An 8,077-nucleotide genomic window follows, 5' to 3' on the forward strand; every position below is an offset into this window, starting at 1 on the left:
GAAGTACACCAGAGAGTATGCACGGGCCTTGAGAGACGAGCCCATAGTCGAGGGAGAGTCGGTTCCCTCTCCTCACTAGGAGTAGTCCATGATACATCAGGGACACCACTTCCCACAGCAGGAGTGTTGGCATTACCTGACCTCCTCCATTGAGCAGTTGAGGATTGGCCAAGATGGTCATGGTGCCCTCCTTCACCAGGTTTTGGCTGAATAGCAGAGTCAGTGCCAGGAGCTTACCCAGATAAGACAGGACATAGGGTGATTGAGAGGATATCGGGGAGCTCAGCTTGACGAGGGAGACGACCACCAAGATGACTAAGGTGGTTGAGGTTCCTTTCATTCTTATTTCCCCTTTCCATTTTTATTTTGCTATTTCTTATTTTTCGTTGATTTATTTTTTGTCCTTTGCATAATCTTTAATGTTTTCAGTCTATTTAGTTTATTTTTGTTACTTTTATTTTATTTTAAAAAAAAGATGTCTCATGTATAGATCACTAAGCTTAAATTTAGAAAAAAAGAAGAGAAAAATGGTGAAATGCATGAGCAGTTGAGTTTATATTTAGAATTGCCTTATTTAATCAAATGTGGCGGTATTTATTTATGATTCTGAACGCATGAAAAAGAACAGTACATATTTGATCTTGGAATAAAGGATATTAATTTATAAGGAACAAGAATTTAGAGAAGTATTATGAATTCTCTAAAATTAAACAAGAAGTTGATCCATGAAACAAAAGAAACAGCAAGAAAAAGAAAATAAAAAGCAAGGTCCAAGGCTCTGAGCATCAATGGCTGGGAGTTTAAAAATGATCAAAGGTCAAAGAGTTATTTTCCTAGCTATATGCTTGTGGTGTGAATGTGTTAAGGACCTCTTGAGACAGAGCAGTTAGAGTCAAAGCCAAGTACAAATAAAGAGAAGCCAAAGGCTCTGAGCACCACTGACTGGGAAAATTCAATAGAAAGCTCAAAGGGTTTCCCAGTTAAGTGCTTGTGGTGTTTTTGTGTCAAGTAAAACTTGAGACAAAATATTTAGAGTCACAGTTAGGCTCAAGGTGCAAAGCTCCAAAGAAAAGAAAAGAAAAGAAAAGAAAATATTGTGTTCAAGGATTAATTGGAAGTTAAAAGAGAGAGAATTCATAACATTATCTGGATTCTAGTTCTGAATGATATTGGCATTCCTGAGCCTCCAAGGGACAGTGGGATGCTAAAACTATTTATGATCACAGTGTCATCAACCCCACTCAGAAGATAGACAGGAGCTTAATTGAAAACTCAACTCTTAGGCAAACCCACATCTTAGGTTCCCATTATTTTCAGTTGCTTGAAGACAAGCAACAATTTAAGTTTGGTGTTGTGATGCATGAGCATTTTTCCTAATTTTCTTAGTAAATTCGATGTGGATTTGTTGAGTTTTTCAGAGATTTTGATGTTTTAGACCATCATCAATATTACTTTGAGTTGTATTGCTATTTTGTTAATTACAGGTAAAATTTGGGCAAGTTTGACAGAGTTTGTGCAGAAGAAAAGGGAGAAAAATAGTTGCTGTCAAGTTGGTACTACACACCACTACCCGGCGATTAGTGCCAGGTGCCTTGAAAAGTGTGAAAAGCATTCGGTTTGGTGGCACTAAATGCCACTACTCGGCGTTTAGCACCAAGCCTGTGTCATCAAGTTCCATGGAAAGCTTCTTTGGTTTTTTTTTTTTTAAATTTGTTGTTAAATTAAGAAAAGATATTATTAGGTTTTATAATTTTAATTTTGTATCAATTAGGATTAGATATAAAAGGAGAAAAAATTCAGCCCTTCGGGCTCTCTTCTCTTCATCTTCCTCATTCCGTACTTTTATACTTTTTACAACTCTAGGTTTTTCTCTGAGTCATGAGCAAGTAAACCTCCATTGTTAAGGTTAGGAGCTCTATTTATTTTAATGGATTGATACTATTGTTATTCTACTCTTAATCAATGCACTGATTTAAATTCAAGGATTAATTTCGTTCTTCATCCTAGGAATTAGAGTATATTGGAAGATAACTTTTTTTTCTATTTGAATTCTTATTGAATCTTGGAAACGTTATATAACTAGAATTATAGCTTGAAATTAATTCCTTACAATTCTCTAATTATTTGGATTTAATGTGACACGTGACATATAATCGCCTCATTTTTAGGTACTTAGGGTTTGTGTGGCTCATCTAGAATTGTACTTAATCTTCTAATTTAAATTAAGTGACCAAGGAATTGGCAGTTGATTGAGTTAGAGGAGATTAAATTACTAAGGAATTAGGGTTTGATCACTTAAGGTTTGCTATGAATTGAATCTTTGCATGATTAAAGTAGTTGATAAGAATTGTTAATCTGGAAATTTAAACATCTCCAAAGCCTTAACTATTTTCTTATATTATTTTCACCAACCATTCACTGTTTCACTCTTTGATTTACTGTTTTATGCTATTAGAACTTGAAATCACTCATTTTAGCTTGTCTAACTACCCTAATCACTCGACTATTACTGCTTAATCCATTAATTCTCGTGGGATCGACACTTACTCACCTGAGTTATTACTTGGTACGACCCGGTGTACTTGCCGGTTCGTTTGTGGTATTCAAAATCCGCATCAACATCATGTATACGAGCTTCAAGTGGCAACTCCAACTTATAGGCAATTGCACTGAGTTTCTTGCTGATATGGAAAGGAGCAAAGTATCGTATACCAAGTTTTTATTTTTCCTTAATCCAACATAATGTCGGCGATAAGGCTATAATATCACTAAGACTAGGTCACCTTCCTTAAATTCGACGTGTCTTCGGGAGCGATTAGAATAATTCTTTATAAATTGTTGTGAATGGTGTAAGTTAAGCTTCAATTGTGCTAAAATCATGTCCCTCTCACCCAACAACTCCTGCAATGATGTGTTTAAGGCTTTTTAAGGGAACATTTTGATGCTGTTACAAAATGATGTGTTGTAGTAGAATTGGGCCCAAGCCAACTTGATGAGGAGGGATTTATGCTGGTTGGAAATTTAACAAAACAATGCCGCTGATAACATAGTCCAAATCGGCAATGGATCCTCACATCAAAGTTTAAATAAGGAATCGTTACAATTCAAATAAAATAATCGGGAGTTTTAAGTTTTAGGTCATTCTCTCTAGGAATTACAATAGAGTGCTCAATTATTGGCTTATGAGGTAAGGGGTTTGATGGCAAGAGACAAGAAATGTAAATATTAAGGAATCAAAGAAACAAACAATAACTAAATATCAAAAGCAATTAAACTTAAGGCAATTAATCAAAAGAAAGGGAAATTCAAATACTAGAAACCTCTTGGCAAGGATTGAGAGTTAAGGTTACCTATCCTAGCCATTGACCACAAACATAGATGATTATAAAGGGTTAATCCTACTTAATCAATCCTAACATCGAGGATAAGTTAAATAGGTATAATTGATATCAATCTACAAGTCCTAGCCAACTCACTAATTAACTTAGTGAAAGACTAGCGTTAGTGGAAACCAAATCAACTAACTACCCTTATATCAATCAATAATGGACATTGTTGACTCCAAGTCACCTAGGTCCTCAATTCCAACCCAAGAGTGTGAAAAAAGGCACTAACACTAAGCCAAACATTTTATCAAACACTTAGTGAGCATGAAAATAAAAGCATATTAAATTGCAATAATAATAAAATCTAAAACTACCAAATGCAAGAAAATAATAATAATAACCCAATTAAACATCAATAAATATAAAAACATCAAATTGCATTAATAGAAATTAAAATTAACAAGAGTTCATCAATAGTAAAATAACCAAATAAAAGGAATAACAAGTAAAACTAAAAGAAGTAAGATGGTAGAACAAGAAATAGTAAAGAAAACTAAATCAAGACAAGTATCAAAGTGATGAATCCACATTTCCTAGTATTTATTTGCTCCAATTGGGTGAATTTTATTGATTTTTCTTACATTTATCCATTGAAATAGCTTAGTTTCATGATTTCTTCCTAAATTATGCTTGAAAGTGAAAATATGATTTTTCGGCCTTATAATTGCTAAATTTTATTCACTTTAATTCCATTTGATACCTTGATGTATTTGTCGAGTGATTTCAAGTTTCCAAGGCAAGTGTGGATTGAAGAAATGAGGAAAAAGCATGCAAAAGAAGAGAAATCATGAAAAAAATAGAGTTTGGAAGTTTCAGCATCCATGCATATGCACAGTGATGCGTGTGTACGCACGTTTTGAAGTGGTGCAACCATGCCTACACACGGTAGGTTGTGCGTTGATGCGTGAGCATCTTTTCTATCTTTTCCTAGTAAATTTGCATTCGAATTATTGAGTTTAATCAAAATTTAAATATCTTTTAGCCACTATAGATGCTACTTTGAGTTGTGTGCAATTCTATTTATTTTAGGTAGCATTCGGATGGATTTGATGGAGTTTCTGTAGAAAAAGAGAAGTGAATGATGTTGTCAACCCTCCCTACACTCCAACAGAAATAACTTGAGCTACAGAGGTCTAATTGACATGATTCTAGTGGCATTGGAAAGCTAACTTTCAGAGCTTTCCAACAATATATAATAGTGTACACTTCTTCTCCATCACACTCGGCCTTGGTGGCGCTTGACTTGGGTTTCTCCAAGTTAGGCGCCAAAGGAAGACTTTCACGTGAGTTTCATGCTGCATAGGTGGCGCCTAACTTGGCTTTTGCCAAGTTAGGCGCCAAGACAAAGGAAAGCGCCTCCAAGCCTTGTTGCCCCCTTCACGCCTAACTTCACAATTGTGAAGTTAGGTGCCAACTTTATGGAGAACAATGGTCCCCACGCTCAATCAAGTTGTGCAACGAAGATCTTTATTAAATTTTGATTAAACTTTGTTTTATTTATAAATAGGAAAAGATATTATTTAGTTTTAGAAAATATATTTTACATTAATTAGGATTAGATATAAAAGGAAAAAGAATTAGCCCTTCGGGCTCTTCTCTTCTCTCTGACCTCATTTCGCAGTTTACAGTTTTAGAGAACCCTAGTTTTCTCTCTGAACCATGAGCAACTAAACCTCTACTATTAAGGTTAGGAGCTCTGTTTACTCTATGGATTAATACTATTACTTTTCTATTTTAATTCATGTATTAATTTTAAATTTAAGAAATATTTTCGTTCTTCATCTTATGATTCTGGGTGGAATGGAAGTATGACCTTTATTCTAATTGAGTTCTTGTGAACCTCGGAAAAGCTCTTTACTTGAACAACAGCTTGAAAACAATTCTCCTAAATTTCTAATTATCTAGACTTAATGGTATACGTGACATATGATCCTCTTATATTTGGGTAATTAGAGTTTCTGTGGCACATAAACTAGATTTGAACTTAACCCTTTAATTGGAATCAAGTGACCAAGGAATTGGCGGTTGATGATGGTTAAAGGAGACTAAAAAGGTCTAAGGAATTAGGGGTTAGTCACATATAGTTTGCCATGAATTGAATCTTGCATGATTAAAATATTTGGTAAGAAAAGTTAATCCAGAAAATAAATATCTCTGAAACCTTAACTGTTTTACTCATACGTTTCACAACCCGTTTACTGCTTGCTTTCTGAATTTCTGAATTTACTATTTAATGCAATTGAGACCCAAACACTCTTTTCTGTTTGTCTGACTAAGCCAATAACTCAATCATTGTTGCTTGATCTATCAATTCTCGTGGGATCGACCCTCATTCACTTGAGGTACTACTTGGTACGACCCGGTGCACTTGCTGGTTAGTTTGTGGGTTATAAATTTCGCACCAAGTTTTTGGCGCCGTTGCGGGGGATTGAGTATGATTGAAAACTATTAGTTGTTTGATTGCTTAGATTAGGCATTTTAGTTTTAATTTTATTTATTTTTGCTCCTTAATTTTCAAAATTTACTGCTATTAGTTTTTCTTTAATTTCTGAAATTAAGTTTGCTGTTACCTAGATAATTTTATTTTAATTTTCTTGTTCATTTTTTTTATATAGAATTCGAAATTTCTAGTTTAGTTCTTAGTACAATTTTCGAAAATTTCTTGTTTTAATTGTTTAGCGTTTTATGTTATTTCTTTACACAGGTTACCTCACTAGGAATTCTCTACACTCTGACGTAGAGACTCCCACTTTTCTTGTTTTCTGTTTGTTTATGAGCAGAAATAGAGACAAGGAAACTCTTATAGATTTTGATCCTGAACTTGAAAGGACTTTGAGACGACGCTTGCAACAAGCTAGACTCTACAAGGCTAGTGAAAATCTAAGTGAGACCTTTGACAAGGAAGCTGTAGAGTCCACTATGGATCATAATCGTGCTGTTAATGCAAATGTGGAAAATCCGGATGAGATGAACAACCTAGAAGAGTGCTTGGCTCATACACTTCCCCCAATCCATATCTCTATGGGAACAGTATTGTGGTACCTCCTATAGCTGCAAACAACTTTGAGCTGAAGCCTTAGTTAGTCACTCTGGTGAAGCAAAATTGTCAGTATCATGGACTCTCATAAGAAGATCCAAACCAATTTATCTCTAATTTTCTGTAGATTCGTGACATTGTGAAAACAAATGGAGTGAATCTTGAGATTTACAAGCTCATGCTCTTTCCATTTGCTGTGAGGGATAGAGCAAAGTTGTGGCTAGATTCTTAACCCAAGGAGAGCCTGAACATTTGGGATAAAGTAGTCACTAGATTTTTGTCCAAATTTTTACCACCACAGAAGCTGACTAAGCTAAAGGTGGAGGTTCACACCTTCAGGCAGAGAGATGGTGAGACCCTCTATGAAGCCTGGGAGAGGTACAAGCTGCTGACCAAGCAATGCCCTCATGACATGTTTTCTAAATGGACTCAGCTGGAGATCTTTTATGAGGGCATATGTGAAATATCCAAAATGTGTTTAGATAATTCTGCAGGTGGTTCATTGTACATGAAAAAGATGTCTGAAGAGACTACTGAGCTTATTGAATTGGTTGCTAACAACCAATATCTCTACTCATCTAACAGGAATCCTGTAAACTTTGGGACTCCTCAGAAGAAAGGTGTTTTGGAAGTAGAGACCTTGGATGCTATTCTAGCTCAGAACAAAGTTATGTCTCAGCAGATTAATATGCTTACTCAACACTTGAGTGGGATGCAGGTTTCAGCTGTTAATACTCAGAATGCCCCTCAAGAGGCTCCTTATGACATGACTGGTAGCTTCATGCAAGGTGAGAATTATGATTATGCTCAATTTCCTTCTGAACAGATCAACTACATGGGGAATGCTCCCAAAACCCCTAATAATGATCCATATGCCACCTATAATCAGGGGTGGAAAAATCACCCGAATTTAGGATGGAGAGAGCAACCTCAGAGGCCACAGAATTTTAATAATAATTCTCAGGGCGGTTTTCAACAGAATAATTTTAATAACCGCCAGTTTCAGTCATCTCAACAACAACCACCTCAGGAAGGAAATTCTCAATCACAGAAGAAAACTAATTTGGAAGCACTAATGGCGAGTTTTATACAGGAAACCAGAGCATCAATCAAGAACTTGAAGATTCAGATGGGTCAATTAGCCACAAAAGTTAATGAAATTGATCAAAGGACTACTAATAGCCATCCTGGTAACACAATTCCAAATCCAAGAGAAGAGTGTAAGGCTATCACCTTGATAAGTAGACAAGTGGCAAGTACGGAAGCACAAGTTACTAAGGAGCCAGTTGAAAAAGAAGCTCCAGAGCAGACTGAAGACACATTAGTACACGCCCCTCCTAGGCGTGCAGACAACCCTGTTCCAGTCACTCTTGACACACATCCATCATTACCTAAGGCTCCTGAATACAAACCTAAGATGCCATATCCTCAGAGACTTCAAAAAGAGACCAAGGACAAGCAGTTTTCAAAGTTCTTGGAAGTCTTCAGAAAGTTGCAAATTAATATTCCTTTTGCTGAGGTTTTAGAGTAAGTGCCTCTCTATATTAAACTCATGAAGGAGTTGTTGTCAAAGAAGAAGCCTTTAAAGGGAGATAAGCCAGTGGTCTTGACTAAAGAATGTAGTGTCATAATTCAGAATAACTTGCCAAGAAAG

The 8,077-nt window shown here is 35.8% G+C and overlaps 1 non-coding gene across 1 annotated transcript; it reads right to left on the bottom strand.

The window, feature by feature from the left end:
* Window positions 1-6,733: 6,733 nt before the first annotated feature.
* LOC112739423 (small nucleolar RNA R71) lies at window positions 6,734-6,841 on the bottom strand. Its single transcript, XR_003170360.1, has one exon. It is a non-coding gene; the product is annotated as a small nucleolar RNA R71 (small nucleolar RNA).
* Window positions 6,842-8,077: the final 1,236 nt, after the last annotated feature.

This window comes from Arachis hypogaea, chromosome 13 (assembly GCF_003086295.3).
Source record: "Arachis hypogaea cultivar Tifrunner chromosome 13, arahy.Tifrunner.gnm2.J5K5, whole genome shotgun sequence".
Lineage (NCBI taxonomy): Eukaryota > Viridiplantae > Streptophyta > Magnoliopsida > Fabales > Fabaceae > Arachis > Arachis hypogaea.